Below are 17371 nucleotides of genomic sequence, written 5' to 3'. Positions count from 1 at the left end.
CTGGACTTGAGAAACTTGAACACCTATCTCAGGAAGTAGCCGTTCTGTATGGTAACACTGCAGGATATGCTGCAGCTTCTAAACCAAGGGGACCATATGTCAACCCTTGATCCCCAAGATGCATATTTTCATGTCCCCCTCCACCCAAAACACATAAATGTTCTAAGATTCATGTTAGCCGGCAGCCATCACCAGTTCAAGGTGCTCCCCTTTGGCCTAAAATCCGCCCCTCGCATTTTCACAAAGTGATTGGCACCTGTAGCCTCTTTTCTGAGCCAAAAGAAATATCAAGTGCTTCCTTATCAACAACTGCTTAGTCAAAGCACTTGCCTATAAGGCCACACAAAGGGCAACAGCCACCTACATGAACCTCTTCAGCAAGCTGGGCCTCACACTGAATCCACAGAAGTCAGTTCTTCAATCATCATAAAGAATAACATTTTGTACACTAGGTTCAACGCTCATCAAAGCGTACCCCGCACTCGAAAGACAACTAAAATTGGTAACTCTAGCAAAATTGGTACAAAGAAAAAAGTCACTTTCCGTTCACCTCTTAGGGATGATGTCATCTTGCATTCCTCTAGTGCCATTCTGTCTTCTGTGCATTTGTCAGCTGCAAGAGGAATTGGACAGACAGTGGATACAAACTATTGGATCTTTCGATGACCACATCCAAGTCACTCCGAGCATGATCAGGGCCTTGTCCTGGTGAATACTGCAAGCACATCTGTCAATCAGTTTGTCTTTTCTAACTCAAGCTTCTACTCTGGTCATCACCACCGATGCTTCCCTAGATGGTTGGGAGCTCATCTCCAAGAACTACAAATCAATGGCAAATGACAACCCTCTCTGCTTCTTCTCCACATCAATCTGTTCAAACTCAAGGCAGTACATCTGGCTTTGCAAGCTTTTTTTCCCTGAATAAAAGTTTTGACAGTGCTCAACCGCACAGACAATACTACCACAATGCACCACATCAACAAGCAGGGCGGCACCAGATCTCACCCACTATACTAGGAAGGTCAAAATATCTGGGAATGGTGGATCTGTCACAAAGTACATCTGCGAGCAGAACATGTCCTGGGGAAGCAGAATACAACTTGCCACGAGTGGGAAATTGATCAGACGATGTGGGAGAACATCTTTCATCACTGAGGCAAACTGAATATGGACCTCTTCGCAATATCCTAGAACCCGAAATGCCGGTTCTACGCAAGCTGGCATCCACAACCGCCATGCGTTTTCGATCCTCCCAGAAGTCCTCGTGGAGATGAAAGCCGAATCATGCAGGATCATTCTCTTAGCTCCAACATGGCCACACCAGCATTGGTTCAAGGAGTTACTGTTCCTCTCAGAGAGACATCACATTGAGCTGAAACTGTTAACAACTTTACTAACAATGAGCCAGGGCCAACTACTGCATACGGATCCCAAATCACTCCACTGGTCAGCCTGGCTCCCGAAGTCAACAAATTTGTATATCTAAACAATCTACCTGAATGCAGGGACATCTTAGCCAGAGCTTGCGCAGACAGTACAAATAAGACTTATCGCCTCAAATGGAACTGATTTTGCATCTGGTTTCCAAAGTACTAATTTACATCCACTTTCATCTACACCGGAAGAAATCCTCCATTAAATTCTGCACCTGGTCAAATCGGGTCTTGCTAATGTGACAATTAAAGTTCAACTAGCAGCTATTTCCCGCTTCCGACAATCAGCCACATCACCATCATTATGGTCCAGCAGATTCGTCATACAATTCCTCAAAGGATTATTCAGGGCAGTGGTGGCTGGTGACATTTGAAAGTGGTGGGTGTAAAATTATTGCCTTACTGCAATATACCGAGCGAGCGTAGCGAGCGAGCCCGAACAATTTCAGGGGGTTCCCCCCCCCCCCCCCGAGAAAAATTTGAAAAAAAGAGTGGACAAATGGTGCATTTTGAAGCAAGCTTGAGGAAGCAGGAAGGTTAATAAAGCAATAAGATTGAATTATTCATCATTTAAGAAATTGCCAATTTTTATTAATTATAGAGGACAATCTTTGCATATGCTGATGTGGGGGGTATATTGTGCCTGTGCGTGACTGCTCCATGTGTGGTTTAGTAACCCATAATAAAGACGCAATTGTATATAACTCCCATGTCCAATCTGCTGAACACTTCCTGTACGAGGTAGCCACCTTTGGATTTCAGCCAATTTCCTCTTTTCTGGACATCTCCATGGAATTGAAATTGGAAATCACCACAACGGGTGTACTCTCGTGCAGCCGGTAAAGAGGCATTTTGGCTCACTGTCCCCCCTCTGATGAGATCACTTTAACCCAACCTCCAGGGAGCGGCTCACTTCATCATCCGAATTGCTAATAGATCCTCTCTGCTCCTCATTCCCCTTTGCAGGGAAAAGCTTCCTGCGACGGGTCTCAGAATGGCAGCCATTTAAAATTGAGTTTGTCTGGCCTTTGCTCATCAGACGCTGCACCTATGCCCCCTCAGGCTCACGAACCAACGCAGCATGGCATGTCTCTTAGGTACTTGTTTGCTGGTGCCCGCCATTTTTTTTATACCTGCTCCGCCCCCGAGAAAAGAAGCCTGGCTGCGAAGAGTGTGCAGTGTGGCGGAAATAGATTCACTTTGGCAAAGTTATTTTTCAGCCCGATCTTAATATCCCAACAGAAACATGTTCCTCTTCGCCATGTAAAATAATCTTAAAATTAATTGTGAGTAGAGGGATCAACGGATCTTCTGTTGCACACCAGAAATAATGTACAGTTAACTCGTTGGTCGAAAGGACGTTAAAAAGAATATTTTAAAAACCAAGACTTCATTCTTGTATTCATACCTTATGCAAATCATCCAGAGGAGTCAGGAAGAAGTGCCGTGCCTGATAAGAGACTTACCATGCCTGTTTGCCCTTTGCCTAGACAGCTCACAGCTGATTCCGCCGGTGCCTGCGCTCCAGCTGTTCCTGCGCGCACCACTGTCATCATTGCCGGGGTGTGACTGGACTACACAAGTGCTCTTATACGCAGCCGCCACAGAGCTTAATAAATGGCACATTACAAAATGACTCTCAGAAGTGGAGCAGTATTAATTGCGAAGTCTCACAGAAATAATGGGCTTACAGAAATCAGCTGGAAGCCGCACCACAGCACCATTCATTTCATATCAGAATGCTCTGTTACAAAATGGCCCTTTAATTAAAAAGCTGAGAGAACGGTAGGGAAAAGTACCAAAGGGTGCGCCATATTTCACTAATCCCGCCGGCTAGCTTAGAGTGATAATAAAAATTCACTGAAGGAATTTAAAAGTGCACGAACAAAACAAGAGAAGCTGCTTACGAAAAAAAAAAGAAATATAGCTGTCCGTTTTCTTTACACTCCAGCTTATCAAAAATAGATTGTGAGGGAAAATGCCAGTTGCGGCTCCCAATACTCGTCGCAGTGGGGGGGGGGCCGGGGGTCGTGCAGGGGTGGGGGCCGGGGGGGATTTTAAATTAAAAGAAAAAGAAAAGAAAACTTACCTGACCGGGTCCGCGCCGCCTCTGCTCCTGGGCCGGAGTTCCGCGTTCTGAACAGGAACAATTATGTTGCAGCTCCCTCCCCTCCTGTAAGCCAATCACAACGCTGAAATGGCAGCGTTGTGATTGGTGCGGAGTCCTGGACAGCGCCAACCCGGGCACCAGTAGGAAGGCCATTTTCTCTATGTAGGCTGCATACAGCCTACATAGAGAAAATGTAGAGTGCGCATGACTGCTTTGGTCAGCCCCAGGGCCGACCAAGCAGTCAGGGCACTCAGAGTGGTGCAAGCCACTCCTCTCTGACCTGCCCACCCCCCAACCAGGCATGTGCTCTCACCTGCCCTCAACCAGGCATACCCCTGCCGTCTGCGTTCTCGCAGAGCGAGAAGCAAAAAATAAAATGGTATTTAAAATACCATTTTATTTTCTGCTTCTTGCACTGCGAAAAAGCAGTAAGGCGGCGCTCCACCGCCCTAATGGAGCAGCCGCCCTACTGATTCAGGGACTTCCCGCCAGTGAGGACTCCTTCACCTCTTTGGCAACTGAAAACTGCACTTTCAGAACTATTGAAGAGACCCTTTTGAACCCATCCACAAATCGAATATTAAATTGCTCTCCTGGAAAGTAGCTCTACTGTTGGCTTTAACCTCAGTCAGAAGAGTTAGAGAGATGCAGGTTCCCACCATTCAGGAACCTTTCCTTCACTTTAGAAACAATAGGGTACTTCTCAGAACAAGCCCTACATTTTTTTCAAACGTCCCATCAGACTTGCACCTCAATGAGCCAGTAATACTGAATACCTTTTTTCGCACCCTAAGACACCAGCAAAAAGGGCATTACACTCCGGATGCCAAAATATTCTTAATGTTCTACCTAGATAAAACAAAAAGCTTTCACAAATCTAACCAACTATTGGTAGTGTTTGGAAAGGCTATCCTCTCTCAAAGCAGAGCATAGCTAAATTGATATCTACCACCATTCAATTCGTCACCAGAAGTCTGGCATGCCATTGCACACAACGGTGCGTGCTCATTCTAGAAGAACTGTGTCTACTTCAATGGCGTTGTTTGCCTGTGTGTCTCTCCAAGTGATTTGCAGAGCAGGGACCTGGAAGAATAGACACACTTTTGTGCAGTACAACTACTTGGAAGCGCAGTTCATAGTGTTGCGGAAGTGGGCCAAGCGGTATTACGGCATCTTTTCTAGTGAAGGTGAGCCATTAACCTGTTCCCACCATCCTCTTACCCGTTACACACATTTTACGTTGTATATATGTGTGTGTTTCTATACCTACATGAATATATCTTAGATTGTATGATAAAATGTGCTATTCAACTGATATTCTGATTCAAGCATGTGAATCTATGAAAGATCTGAAACTTGAGTAAGAAAATAAGTTACTTACCTGTAACTGTAGTTCACTAGTACTTGAATCTTTCATAGATCCACATGCGATCCTCCCTCCTCCCTTGGGAAGCTCATCTTCTCTCTCAGTGGGTGTTTATCTACACTCAGGCTCTGAACATCTGAGGGACTGGGCTACTCAAAAGGAGTGTTCCAAAGGGTGGTGCAACCTGATTGGTTGGAACTTATGTTTAGTCTCTTTTTGAAAATGATTAGGATATGTTACTAAACTTGGGCCTTTTCTAGTCTATACATATCATTACATTGCTTTTCTAAGGTACCGTGGGACTCCCATCTTGACACCGGGGAATGAGTCAAGCATGTGAATCTATGAAAGATTCTAATACTGAAGAACTACAGTTACAGGTAAGTAACTTATTTTTTCTGATCCTGACTTATAATTGTGGAGTGAGTTCTGCTAATTCTGCTCTTTGCTGGTTGAATGTGTCTAAAAATTGGATCTAAAGTCAGGTGAATCTGATAGAGACTCCAAGCCGCAAAGTCCTGATCTTAGAATTATCCCAATGCGTCAGAATGGATCTCAAAACCTTTCTTGAGCAGCACCCCTGCGTGCAGATAGGTGGCGTCATTCAGCTAGGGGTGAAGTCGTCCCCACCGGAAGTGACGTGCAAGGTGCATATATAGGCAGCAACCCAGTGTGCTGACGTGATTTTGTTTCTTACCATAGCTGTCAGTGAAGATGAGGAGAGAGCTACCCCCAATCAATTTTTGACTGAGCTTTTTTGTACTTCTTTCAACGTCTTTTTTTAGAGATCTCCTGGTGTGGCAGGGATGTCAACTAGAAAGGCCGGCTTAAAGCCCTGTGGCGCCTATCATCGTCAGACGGACCCACACCTTCTTTGCCTCTGGTGCCTGGAGCACGACCATGAGATGAAGCCCAGTGCCGATTGCCGCTCCATGCACCCCAAGGCCTTGAGGGAGCGATCCCTCAAGCTCCTTGCCGCTCGACGTGCGACACCGTGACACAACACCATGACAGTCTTGATCCCACTCGAGAGGAAGATCCCGGGATCGGTCACGGAGCCCAAGATCCTAGTCATTCTTGAAGTCATCAGGCCTTCGGGTAAGTCCCACAAGAAATAGAAGAGCAAGATATCAAAAAAGTCTTTGACCTCGCCTCGCCCGTCGCATCTTCAGACGAGACGAGAGAGTATCATCATTCGAGGCCAGGCTCCATGGCTGAACCTGCGCCTGGGCCAGGTCTACGCCTCCCTGAGTTTCTGGGAGCAACCCTACTCTACTTCTGGAGTTTTGTGAGACCATGCATCTCATATTTGAGCGTCTCATCCCTGCCAGCGTGCCTTCGGGCCCCATGGGTTTAGGAGGGAACCCTACTGGTTCCCTGCCAGCAGGTCCGCCCCCCCCCCTAAAGTATTCAAAAAAGTGATAGATTGAATACTTTCATTAATCTCAGTCACTAATAATTGCTTGTGCGGCATCTCAGTACATAATTATTTTGCACCCCATGTCCCCTCAATTTGTACCCAACTATACACACATCAGTCCAGCCCGAACTGCCAAGCCAGATCCTCCCTGAACCAGAAAACATGCAACGTAGGACTGGTTTCGCCCTAGTTATGGGCTCATCGGCCAGGTACAGCATGGTTCCAGTTACACTGTATGCACTGACCCACGTCTAGGCATACCTGTCACACTTAGCGTGACACACTAAAGTATACAGAAAAGTGATGGATGGAATGCTTGAAATAATCTCAGCCACTGGAAATTACTCAGGGCCTCATCCCAATCCATTGTTATTTTGCACACCATGTCACCTCAGATTGGACCCAGCAATAGGCAAATCAGTCTCGACCATGCTTCAATCGGAGCAGTCCAGCCGAGACTGACAAGCCAGGTCCTCACTTAACCGGAACACACCCCTGTTTTGCCTTAGTTATGGGCTCTTCATCTGGGTACAGCTTGGTTTCAGTGACATAGTGTGCACGGGACCCATGTCGGGGCATATCCGTCCCACTTAGGGCAACACACTGAGGCAGGGTTCTCCAATGTTGGTCCTGGAGGGCCGGATCCATTCTGGATTTTAAGCATATCAGCATTTAGATTAATGTATTTAAAGTATACAAAAAAGTGAGGGATGAAATGCTTGAATTAATCTCAACCACTGGCAGTTACTCAAGCCGCATCCCAATCTGTCGTTATTTTGCACACCATGTCACCTCAGTTTGGACCCCCCTATATACAAATCAGTCTCAACCCTGCTCCAATCGAAACAGTCCAGCCCGAACTTCAAGCCAGATTTTACCTGAACCGAAACACAAGCACCCCAGGGCCGGTTTCACCCTAGTCATGGGCTCTTCAGCTAGGTACAGCTTGGTTCCAGTGACACAGTGTGCACGGGACCCACGTCTTGGCATATCCATCCCACTTAGGGCGACACACTAAAGTATACAAAAAAACTGATGGATGGAATGCTGGAATGAATCTCAGCCATTTGTAATTACTCGGGCCGCATCCCAATCAATAATTATTTTGCACACCAGGTCACCTCAGTTTGGAACCAGGTGTATGCAAATCAGTCCCTAGTCGGGCCCCTTGGATCCACAGATGGATTCGGACCTGTACCGGCCGTACCATCTAGACCTTCCCCGGCTCGGATCCCAATGTACAGAGTGCCACCTCCATTCTGATCCCTGACTCTGACACGGAGCCGGAGGGGCAACATTCGACACCGTCTACGGTACCTACTGAAGCCATGCCTTCCATGCCAGAGCATGAGGCCTATTTCTATGGGCTAGATCTCAGGCAGAATTGGGAGGGGGTCGCTGGATCCTGACAAATACCAGCCTTTGGATCCCAACATGGACTGGAGGGAGAATTTGGCAGACGCCAATGGACTGGACACCTCCCCAAATGCTGGCATGCTCTCTCTCCCTATCGTGACTAAGGAGGAGTGAGCGTCATTTGCTCTGGTGGAGCAAAGGGCAGCTGAGGTCCTGGACCTTAGTCTGCCCTCATTGGCAGTAAAGACAAACAGCTTGGCAGCGGTGCTTCAGCCAGAAGTGACCCACTAACAGCTACTTCTTCCCTTTAACTGTCCAGAGACCAGTAGATTGCCTGCCGCAACAGCCCACCCCAGGGGACCCCAACTTCCTACCCTGGAAAGCTTGGTGGTCCAAGCTTCTACTTCCTGTGTAAACCCTGGCACATTCCCTACCGCTACACCAGATAGAGAACCAAAATGCTGGACACCTAAGGCAAGAAAATGTTTTCTTTCACCAGCCTGGCACTCAGATCTGTGAATACTGCATGCTTATTGGGCCCTTATTCTCATTCTCTGTGTAATTTTGTTACACAGGTGCTGTCCATGGTTCCGGAGGGGGCCAGGACCATACTTTCCCAAGCTGTTGTTGATGTGAGAGATGCAGCAAAGTTCACGATCAGATGTGGACTGGACATCACCAACTCGCTGGGTAGAACGGTTTAATCGATGTTGGCTTTATAGCGGCACGCTTGGCTGAAAACACCTAGCTTTTCAGTTGATGTTCAAGCATCGCTAATGGACATGCCCTCAGATGGCTTCCGTCACAAGGCGGACTCAGTGCTGTAATGCTTGAAGGACAGCAGAGCTACGGCCAGGTCCTTGGGCCTTTCCATGGCCGCTCGTAAACCCCAGATCGCTCCTTTTGTGGCCCCAGAAGGGGCTATCAGTTACGTATTTACACTCGCAGCCACCATGGCGCGCAAGCTTCCCAGCCTCTGTGTGGCCGAGGATGTGGTACACACAGACCTAGCCTCCTCATTTCTGGGTGTGAAGCCAACATAGTTTGGATGCCGGAAAGGCAAGCCCATCTGCTCCCGTCCGGGACCGTTCGGGGCCAGGGGCTAGTACCCCTGCATCTTTTAACCCAAAGAGGTTATATTACGAGGCAGAGGAGCTGCTTCAACTAAATAGACCCATCAAAGGGAATTGCCAACACTCTATTCACCCAGATAGCAACTCAACCACATGTTCACACTGCCCCTTTAAAGTGACAACAGCTCCACTTCTGAATTCAGGCACACCTACCTCATATAACATTTTCCTGCTAGACTGCAGGTCACTTCCTAAGCATGTGGTGGATATCTCCATTCTTCTGGAGGAAGAAAGGCCAGAGGTCCTGTTCTTGACCGAAACCTGGCTAAATCCTGGGTCAGAGCCGGATCTCGTCCAGGCTCTCCCCCTGGGTTACATCATTCAGAGGTTGGATCGCACTTCAGGGAAAGGTGTAGGGATCGCCATAATATACAAAAATCACCTAACCTGTCGCACTTCCGGAAGCCCAATACCGGATTGCGAGAATCTTGCCTTTTCCATAGGGTTCACACCCTTGCTGACTCTGTCTGGTATTTTAATATACCGACCTCCAGGGCCACTGGGACAATTTGGTCACTCCTTACCAGACCTATCAGCCAATTCGGCCAATATCTCTGCTAATTTCACTCTATTGGGACATTTTAATTTACACTTCAATGACCTTTCACAGATGGCCACAGTAGAGATCACTAAGGATCTAGCTGCCTTTCAGCTTCTCCACAAAGTTGACAACCCTACCCACTTAAAAGGGCATTTACTAGACCCGATCTTCTCCAATATGGAGGAATTAGTAGAGGGGACGCCGATCCCAGTACCATGGTCTGATCACCTCCTTGCATCATTTTTCTGGACTCCTAACTCTACTGTATGCCATGCTAAACTGACCAGCATAAGGTTACGTCCTTGGTCCAAACTATCAATGGAACAATGGACTTTAGAGTTAGAAAAAACAAAACCAGTGCCAAACTCTGATGTCATCATCGCTAATGAGAACTTTAAAAAATGGTTACAAGATTCCCTAGATCTGCTTCTTCCTATAAAACCAGTCCAGGTGAAAAAGGGTAGTAACAGAATGGCATGGTACTCTGCAAAACTCCGGGAACATAAACAAACTTGTAAGAAGTTAGAAAGAACTTGGAGGAAGGATTTCTCTCCAGACAACAAATTGAAATATTGAGAGGCCATTAAAGCATACAAAGCCGAAATTAGATCAGCCCAGGCGGCCTTCTACAAAGAAACAAACTCATCGGCAGGCAACTCTGCTTCTGAGATCTTTCGCATTGCAAAAACTCTCCTCAGAGTTCCCCCTCCTCCAGTGACCCCTGATTCTTCGGGCTCACGTTGCGATAAACTTGCAGAATTTTTCCACAATAAAATCCAAACTATCTACACCTCATTTCCCCAGACGGAGAGCCAAATCTAGAATCCCAGCCTTCACAGCTTAGACTGCCATTTGGAAACAATTCCTTTGATGGTTAATGAGACATTTGATCGTATCATGTCTCAAGTGAAGAGCGGATCACCTAAAGATCCAGCACCTCTAAAAATTCTGAAATAAGTGGCTGGAACAGTCTCCCCTTTAATTCTGGAGCTGATTAATGCTTCATTTGTATCTGGAGTGGTCCCCCCACCCTGGAAGGAAGCAATGGTGAGGGCACTCCTCAAAAACCCCAGCCTGGACCCTGACTCCCTGGGAAACTATCGTCCCATCTCACTTCTCCCAGGGATCAGCAAAATAGCTGAAAAACATGTAAATTCAGTTCTGTCTACCTTTTTGGAGACCAGCAAACTTCTTCACCTGTCTAAAACTGGCTTCCGCCCGTTAAAAGGCACAGAAACAGCACTACTCTCAGTTGTAGAAGAGTAAAAAAAATATTGTGGATTCCTGAGGCATCGCAGTGGTCATACTTCTAGACCTCAGCGCAGCCTTCGATACGGTTAACCATCAACTCCTGGTTCATAGACTTAGGAGATTGGGGATGAACGGGGCTGCGCTGGCCTGGCTGCAATCCTTCCTGAGTGATAGACTCTTTCAGGTCTTTGACACTGATATGGCCTTGAAACAGGTACCTCTTCGCTGTGGGGTTCCCCAGGGGTCATCCCTGAGTCCCACATTGTTCAACGTGTATATGAGCCCTCTAGCGAAGCCGGTGGTGCCTTTCGGGATGCACATAGTGACCTATGCAGACGACACCTAACTGGTGGTAGGACTCAATCATGCCAATATCGCATCCCCCAACATTTGACAATGCTTGGAAGAGACTGCCAAATGGATGGATGATTCGTTTCTGAAATTAAATGGGGAAAAAACCAGGCAGATGATCCTGGGGAACCGATCACCCTTTGACTTGAACACTATATGGCCAAATACATTGAGTCCCGTTCCTACTCCCAAGCCCCAGAAAAAGAGCCTAGGTGTCTGGCTAGACCAGGACTTGACCTTTAAGGTTCAAGCACGTAAGGTGGCAGCCTCTTGCTATGGTATCCTGAGGATGCTTCGGAAGGTCCTGCCTGTACTCCTTTTCAGGTCAGGAAACTGATGGTTCAGGCGCTCGTTCTGTTGCACCTTGACTATGGCAAGGCCCTTTATTTAGGCGCTTCCTGTGCAACTTTGTCCAAACTTCAGACAGTACAGAATTGGGCAGCCAGAATTCTTCTGAACATTCCAAAATTCCAATCAGCAAACCAGCCCTAAAATCCCTTCATTGGCTTCCGATTAAAGAGAGAGTTGAATTCAAGGTGATGTGCATAGTACACAAGTCACTGGCCGGGAAAAGTCCTGCCATTAATCATTCCATTATTCTTCCGTATCGTGCCAACAGACGCATTCGCTCGGACCACTTACATCTAGCCACTGTTCCAAGGACTAGGAAATCAAGAAGTGTAGGTCGTATGTTCTCCTACAACGCATCAAAACTATGGAACTCTCTTCCTTTAGACTTATGGAAAGAGCCCAACCATCTGGTCTTCCGTAAACTGTTAAAAGACTTGGCTATTCCCTTAGTCTGGTTGCTACTGATCTTTCTGCTGTCAGCGCTGGGATGCTCCGGGTAGCCATGTGCTATATAAAAGTATCTTTCATTTCATTTCTTGGGTCCGGCCGGAAGAGGTCGAGCCAGTCCACCACCCCCGGCCTCAACCTCCAAACCCCTTTAGTTTGTCCTCTTACCATCATGGGAACCCAGTGTGAGGCAAGATATGCCATCACCTTCCCAACTCTAGGTCTATAACATTAGACTGATAGGTTCTTCAAATTGTCCAAAGGGGGTACTCACTCCCCTTCATGACTGTCCCTCCACCCATGTTATGTTATGTTATTTGCACTTATAGAGCGCGCGATTACCCTTGGGTGTCCTGGCGCTAAGTTCTGATTACCTGATAAGCTGAAAGAGTGCTACTGCAAGAAGAGCCATGTCTTCAGGCCCTTACGAAAAGACAGAAGATCCGGGGAAGCTCATTCCATGCTCGAGAGGCACAAAGAGTGAAACTCCTGCCTCCCCAATTAACTTTTTTTGCCTTGGGGACTTGCACTTGTTTCGCACTGGTAGAGCGTAATGTTCTACCAGGTACGTACCAATGGCACTTTTGCTTAAGAGATTCAGGACCAATTCCATTAATGGCCTTAAAAACAATACAGAGTGCCTTGAAGCGAACTCTTTGTTTTATCGGAAGCCAATGTAATTTCTTAAGCTCTCCTTTCACAGAAGCAAATATAGGTGTTCCGGACAGCAGTCTGGCTGCTGCGTTTTGGACTAATTGGAGCCTATACATATGTTGTTTTTGTATGTTCAAATATAGGCTATTACAATAGTCCAAACGTGACGTTATAAGGGCCATGACTACTGTCTTGAGATTGCTCTCGGTCAGAAAGATCTTAATTTTCCAAATGATTCTAAGTATCATGAAGCAAGCTGAGGTCACCAAGCTTACTTGATCACCCATAGTGAGTTTGTTATCCACTAATACCTTCCTAGTAGATACAGGGCTGGATCCCAGGTCTTCCGGCCACCAGTCCGGTGTCCATACCAGTGGATTATTCCCAAACTTTAAGACCTCAGTCTTGTTGGAATTGAGCTTTAAGAAATTAGAGGACATCCAGCGAGCTATAGCACTCATGCATTCATGGAAACGGTCCCCAGTTTCTTTCTCATCTCCCCTGGTCAATGACAACACTATTTGTGTGTCGTCAGCGTATGAGGTTAGCTGAAAGCCAAATGATCTAATAACTCTTGCCAGTGGTGCCACATATATATTAAAAAGAGTTGGGCTAAGAAAAGAGCCCTGTGGCACCCCACAAGGGAGTGTAAATGGTCTAGATGAATAGCCACCCAGATCCACAGTTTGAGACCTGTCAGCTAGGAAAGATTGTAAAATTAGTACTGCACTGCCTCCTCCATCAACGGCCTCTCTAATTTCCTCAGTGGATTTCAACAGAGCCAACTCAATGGAGAAATGCACTGAGTTGGATGTTCATCTCCTTTTCAAAAATATTAGCAGGAAAGGAGAGCCGCGAGATTGGCCTGTAGTTATTGGGGTCCTTTGGATCCAGATTCTACTTCTTCAAGAGTGGATGCTTTCAAAAATCGGACCATCTTACCTTGCATCTCCAGGAAGTAACGGCTCTCTGGGGCCAAGGGAGCCATAGAGAGGGTACCAACTTCAGAAGTAAGTCGTGGTTGCTATTCCTGCTACTTTCTGGTGTCCAGGAAGAATGGAGGCCTTCATCCTATCCTAGACCAGCACCCTCTCAATTTCTTCCTCAAGATGGAGAAGTTCAAAATGCTCATGCTCACTCAAGTCATGCGTGACCTGGACCTGGGAGACTGGATGGTAGCGTTGGACTTATATTTCCCTGTCCCGTCCTGCCTGCCCACAGGCGTTACCTGCGGTTCACAGTGGGTTACGAGTGCTTTCAGTTTCCAGTGATCCCTTTTGGCCTTATCAGCTTCTCTCAGGTGTTAATCAAGGTGATGGCAGTGGTGACAGCTCATCTGCGGAAATCAGAGGTGCCAGTCTTCCTCTATCTTAACGATTGGCTGTTGAAGGCGGGCTCGCCCCAGGCTGTCGCCTCCCACCTCCAAACTACGGTGGACCAGGAGGTTTTGGGGCTCACTGCTAATGTACCAAAGTCACACTTGACTTCCACTCAGACGCTCCCTTTAATCGGAGCTGTTCTGGACACGTGGCAGTTTCTGACCTATCCTCCCTCAAGGCGAGTCCAGGATATTCAGGCTATGATACCGATGTTTCAGCCTCTATCCTGGATTTTATTGAGATTGACTCTGAGGCTGCTGGAACTCATGGCCTTGTGCATCCTTCTTGTGACACATGCCCTCTAGCATATGAAGGCTCTGCAGTGGGAGCTGAAGTTTGAGTAGGCACAGCTTCAGGGGAATCTCACCAACATGGTCCAGATCTCAGAGGGAACTGCAAAAGATCTGCAATGGTGGTTAACGAACCATGATTGGGTCAGCGACAGACCCCTCTCACTTCCCCAACCAGATCTCACAGTGGTAACAGATGTATCACTTCTGGGATAGGGTGGCCATATGGGAAAGGTAGAGATCAGGGGCCTCTAGTCTCCGTCAGACTCTGGACTCCACATCAACCTGCTGGAGCTCTGAGAGATTTGGCTGGCATTGAAAGCCTTTCTACCCTCCATCAAGGGGATGCTAATACAGGTAACCACTGACAACATCACCCCCATGTGGAACTGCATCAAAAAAGCATGAGGTGGGGTCGTGAATCCTTTGTCTACATGTCCTGCATCTCTGGACATGGCTGGAACATTAGGGCATATCCCTGGTGGTTCAACACCTGGCGGGCTCTCTGAACGCCAGGGCGGAGGTACCCAGCCAAAGATGTCTAGAGGATCACAAGTGGCGTCTTCATCTGTGATTGGGTCAGAAGCAGACCCCTTTCTCTTCCCCAACCAGATCTGTCAGTGGTGACAGATACGTCGCTCCTGGGATGGAGTGGTCATCTGGGAGAGGTGGAGATCGAAGTACTCTGGTATCTGGCGGAATCTGGACTCCACATCAATACATTGGCGCTCCATACGATCTGACTGGCATTGAAACCCTTTCTACTCTCCATCAATGGAAGGCTGGTGCAGGTGTTCCCAGAGAACACAACTGCCATGTGGTACTGCACCAAACAAAACAAGGTGCGGTTGTGAACCCTTTGTTGCGAGACCCTGCGCCTCTGGACATTGCTGGAACAGCATAGCATATCCCTGGTTGTTCAACACCTGGCAGGTTCTTTGTATGCCAGTGCATACAAACTCAGCCAAAGCTGCCAAGCAGATCACGAATGGCACCCCACCCGGAGGTGGCACAATGTCTCGTTCAGCAGTGGGGAGAGCCTTGTTTACATCTGTTTGCGGCTTTCGCTTGGTGACACTTTTCATCTCGAGTGCAGCTTCGGCCTCCTTTACGCTTTTCCGCCCATACCACTTCAGCCCACAGTTCTCAAGAAGATCAGGAACGACCAGGCCGAAGTCCTCCTTTTGGCTCCAGATTGGATGCAGAGCGTTTGGTATCCCAAGCTGTTGAGCATGGCCATCAGTCCTCCGATCAGGCTGCTTCTTTGGGAGGATCTTTGGTTGCAGCAGCTGAGGTGGGTTCTTAACCCGAACCTGTCTTTGTTCCACCTACATTCGTGGAGAATGAGCGGCGACAGGTGACAGATTTTGACCTTTCACCCGAAGTCTGCAATGTTATTTTGGCAGCCAGGCGTCCCGCCACCAAAACGGTATACCCCTGCTATTGTGACATGATGTGCTGAGAAACAGGATGATCCTATTTCTGCTCCCCTCTTTCAGGTCCTTCTTTCTGTCCTTTCCCTTGCCCAACTGAGCTGTGCTCTGGGCACCTCAAAGGGTTACCTTTCTGCTATCTCAGCCTCTCTGCAGTTGCCTTACAAGCCATTCCTCTTCAAATCCCCTATTGTAAATAGGTATTTGTAGGAAGCTGGCTCTGTATATACTTTACCAAAGTGAGGTATAGTGTGCACAGAGTCCAGTGGAACCCCAAAGGTAGGCAGAGGTAAAGCTAGATAATACCTTACTCTCTATTTGTGGTAGTGTGGTCGGGCAGTAAGGCTTTATCAGAAGGCAGTGTTAAGTATTTGTTGTACACACTCAGTCAGCAAATGAATTCATCCACTCAAAGACTGAACTTCAGACCAATTGTTTTTGTATAAAAATATTATTTTCGTTATTTTATTTCCTAGAACCAAGCCAGCCTGGCACAGGTAAGTGAAAAGTACTTTGCAATAAATATGCTGATTGTAACACAGTTTGGATTGCAATTGTAAATGTACTTTGATTTGATTACAGTAGTGTTAGTGATAATGGAATGCTTTTCAGAATACAGTAAATATATTTTGTATAGGGTTTTGAGTAAAATTACAGGTAAGTTACTTTTGAGATTACTTTTTTATACAGTGTAGTATAACTTGATACTACACAGTACCATTTCCTGTAAACAGGTAAGTAAAATCATTTTTGTTAGTACAATTTTAAAGAATTTCTTTAGGTTTTAAAACTCCACACTTGGAAACTTTTCCAAGAGAAACAGTCAATCTTGGCCTATGGAGGAAAATAGTGTTATCGTTTTTTGGGTAAGTATTCGGTAGTGGTAGTTGCGGTTCTGGAGGTATACTCAGGTGTCCCCAGGGTCAGGGATGCACTCTTGTTACACCCTCAGCGGCACTAGGGTGCCGGGTGCAGAGTGCTGAGTCCCGATGTTATCCAATGGGGGATAGGGTGCCTCCAGTTGGTGGCTGCTGACGAGCAGGCCACTTGGTTGTGGGAGCAAAGCTCCTGGACTTTAGCTCAGGGCAAATGGGGAAACAAAGTAGCATCAAAGCTGCACCCTCAGCGGCACTAGGGTAGCCGAGTACAGGGTGCTGTTTCGACATTGGGCGCCCTGTTGTTTGCAATGGGTAACCTCCGGTTTGCAAAGGCACTGCAGGCTCGGGACGAAGGTCTTCTGGGTGCGACCACCACTTCGAGAGGTAAGTTGGGATCTTGGGGTTGGTTAGGCACTGTCAGTTTGACCACCCACGGCCGTGGGTCATCAGGTGCAGGGGTGCCTTTTAGGGTCAGATCTTCTTTCCAGCTCCTGGTCGCGGTTGGGGGGACCTTCCAGATTTAGGCTGCAGGTGTCGGCTGGAGGCTTGAGGCAATTCAGGGGTTACCGGATCTCAGGTCATGATCGCCGGGGAGACCTCCTCGTGGTGTTTGCCCACTGGAGCTTGGGCCGTTGACGGCGAGTGCAGAGAGGTGCGGATTCGCAGTCTCCGGCCGGAGCCAGAGGTTGCACATGAACAAATCCGGTGTTCACGGGAGACACAGTCTTTGTGGTTGAAGGCAAGCAGGTCCTCCGGGGTTTTCGAGGTTGCTGGCTGCAGGACATACCGAGATTTTGCAGGAGCAGGTTCAAGGTGGAGACAGGCCTGTAGGGCTGGGGCCAAGTCAGTGGGCTTCTTCCTCTTGTTAGCTTCGGTACGGCTGTTGGGTGCTTCTTCTTCTTGTCTTATAGTTTCTTCTGGTCTGAGGAAGCAAGATTCAGGGGTGCCCCTAAATACTAGATTTAGGGGCGTAAGAGG

This window comes from Triturus cristatus, chromosome 1_1 (genome assembly GCF_964204655.1).
Source record: "Triturus cristatus chromosome 1_1, aTriCri1.1, whole genome shotgun sequence".
Lineage (NCBI taxonomy): Eukaryota > Metazoa > Chordata > Amphibia > Caudata > Salamandridae > Triturus > Triturus cristatus.
Note: the sequence above shows the minus strand (reverse complement) of the source record.